The 3,062-nt window shown below is 34.7% G+C and overlaps 1 long non-coding RNA gene across 1 annotated transcript; it reads right to left on the reverse strand.

Annotated features, from left to right (window-relative positions):
* Positions 1-514: 514 nt before the first annotated feature.
* LOC112139564 lies at positions 515-2,369 on the reverse strand. The gene is made up of 3 exons (XR_002918009.2): positions 2,133-2,369; positions 1,123-1,151; positions 515-639 (listed from the first exon to the last, which is right to left on the reverse strand). It is a non-coding gene; the product is annotated as an uncharacterized LOC112139564 (long non-coding RNA).
* Between the last annotated feature and the right edge of the window lie 693 nt (positions 2,370-3,062).

The following is a 3,062-nucleotide window of genomic DNA, read 5'->3' on the forward strand; positions in this document are numbered from 1 at the left end:
CAAGAGCAAATGTGCATTTTTGGGGTTACTGCAGATAGATTTGGTCATTTCAAAACTATTATCAAACATTCTTCTCTATCAGTTTTTGTAGATTTGGTCTCAAGTCATGTAAATGTCATTAGAAACTACACGTTTTAGTTCTTTGTGTCCAAAGTTCAAAGATATTTTGTTTTTATACATAGGCTTTAATAATCAGTTTTTTATGTAATATATATGAGATTATATTTTGCTTTGAGGTACTGTTTATATGCTTTATCAAACATATGTTTTTAGACTTTTCTAAATAGTATTTTTAGCCTTTTCTTTCTCATTTTTTCAGCTTTTTTTCACTTTTTACGGATCTGAAAAATGATCTGAACAGTGAAACGATCCAAACCACGAGTTTTGTGATCAGTTACACCCCTAACCACAACACTAGGCAGAAAGTACCAAATATTTCCTATTTATAATTTTTTTCAAGAGAAATCTTTTTTACCAGTAATAGTTAATCAATGGTTCCTATTTATCATTTTGCTTTTTTTTCAAATACTTGCATTCAGCAAGTTAAACTTCATTGAAATCTATATTTATAAATCTGTATGTAATAACTTTTAATTGTACTTACCAAGGGCAAATATGCTGCCACACAAGGGCTGATGTCTGTAGAAAAACAGGAGACAAAAAAGGGAGTACATTACTGGTCTAAAATCTATAAGCCCACTCTTTAATGTGTGAATCAACTACACCCATGATCACAATGTTTTTCATCAGCCTCGAAAAGGGCTGATACAAGACCAGTACAGAACATCTACAAGTGTGTTTGTCTTACTAGTCTTTAAACAGTGTTCTTGTTCAGTACATGTATATATTTATTTCAACTTTCAAGGACTAAGACCTTGCATATCATTAAAACAACAACAACAACAAAAAAACATTCTTTGATGGTATTGGGACAAAGAATATTTAAAATTAAAATGTTTAGTTTTTTGCTCTTACAGTGCATGCAAAAATAACAACTGAAGACCATACATAGCTGAATATATAACTAATATAATTATGTTTCAACTAAACCAATAAAATAAAAAGAAATTAAAAAAAGAAAACATTTCTTACAAACTTAAACCTGAAGACAATTCTACTTACCAACTTAAGAAGTTCTTTAGCAGACTTCTCTGTGGAAACAAAGTAGTAACAGTTTAGTTTCCATGCTGGAACATATTTTAAACATTTGCTATCTGTCGGCCTATCACGCTGAATTTAGTTTCAGTCTCTGTTCATTGTTTTTATGAAATTTTTTTATATAAATATTTGCCCATAAATGGCTTTAAACACTGTCTGAGTTTTAACTATCAGCAGTTGTCTGTGTTCCTGTGTTTACAGTAGACACTGCACTTAAAATCGCCATTCTCAGAATCGCACTGGACCCTGTGCGAGTGAGAGGTTAACCCTTACTGAATATCTGTCAAGGAACCAATAATATATATCTGTAATTATAGCAACAAGCTACAAGGGGGATTCTAGTTCTAGTCTCAAGAGAAATAATATGCAGATTTAGGGCTTCCTAGTAGCCTGGAGGTCCTAAGAAACTGTCTAATTTGTTTGGAGTTAAAAGCTAGACTTTCTCAATTTATCATTTTTTAAATATGTATAATATTACAAAACAACTGTAAGTATAGACACTTATGGAAACAACTACAGCATTATTTTACTGCTTTAGACAGGAACGTTCTCTCTCAGTTTGCTCTCTGTGCAAATAGTCTTCTTAAAAACGATTTTTAGAGCATTATTTACGTTGTAACATTAGTGTTTGTGCTACATCTTATTAATCTAGCCTGTCGCAGAGGGGGGTAGCGTGCGCGAGAGAGTGCATGCGAGGTGCTGCAGGCACCGCGAACAGAGAAAGCGTGCCTGCAGTTGTTCGCAAGTTGCATTGCTAGGAAAAGTACTTAATAAAAATCATTTCCTCTAAAACAACAGGGTATAATTCGTTTGCTTCAGGCGCTCTGGAGCCTCTGCTTGTACGAACAGAGAAGTGAACACCGGAGCCAAAGCAGCCTGCGGGCCTGCAGGTCAGCCGCGCGTCTTTCGACCAACGTCGGAGAAACGAAGCAGGAAAGGCTCAACACTAGCTTAGCTTAAGGATTGGCACTTACCCAACAAGCAGCCGCTTCCAGCACACACGCGTTCCTACGGTGAACATTCAACGTAGACGCGGAGACACGTAGTTTGCAATCGTCAGCTGTTAGCCACGAGCAAATCCAACGTGCGTGCTAAAGCAGAGAGAGCTTAGCAGAAAATGGGGTCGGGAGACAAACAGGATATGACGTAAAGATAGAATGCTTTTTTAAAATAAAACTACTTCCTAATGTAAACGAACCCCCCTCAATAATATTGAAAGAAAAGACACACTTAAGTTGAATACTTTGAGTAATGCCAATTTAAAAACTATTATTTTTATTTATTTTTATTTTTTATTTATTTTTATTTATTATTTTTCGACATTAAAAATATTCACATCCACAAGAAACATCTATATCACAATGTTATCTATGCTAAAAGTTTTGATGAAATGACAATGGTAATTTAAAAAAATGTATTTATTTGTTTATAGGCATTAGAATAGTGTGTATCAACAGTTCATGTAATTCAAGTATTGTGTCAACATGGACTAAGTAGACAAATAGAATAATTACATATAACTGTTTTGGAAATGACAGGTTACACCAATGCAAAAAGGAGCTGCTGCATCGCAAACATTACAATCTCTCCTGTCTAATTTGCATAACGCTTATTGAGCCATCCAATTGGTCAATTTATAACAAATGACTTGTGAAAATGGAAAGAAATAAAAAAAATAGGATTAGAATAAAGAAGTTAAGCAGAAAGCAGCAGAGGAAGAATGATTATTCTGACATATAAAATGACTGAGAAATAACTGTCTGTTTCTCAATGTAAGTCAATGGGACTGTCAGTCCCCGATCCCCTTTCCCTAACCACGCCCTAATCGCGCGCATGTGTATTACGTCACTTCCTCTTTTCCGCCAACATTTGCGACGGTGGAGAGTTTTGGATTTGATTTGCGT

The sequence above is a fragment of the Oryzias melastigma genome, unplaced genomic scaffold, assembly GCF_002922805.2.
Source record: "Oryzias melastigma strain HK-1 unplaced genomic scaffold, ASM292280v2 sc02728, whole genome shotgun sequence".
NCBI lineage: Eukaryota > Metazoa > Chordata > Actinopteri > Beloniformes > Adrianichthyidae > Oryzias > Oryzias melastigma.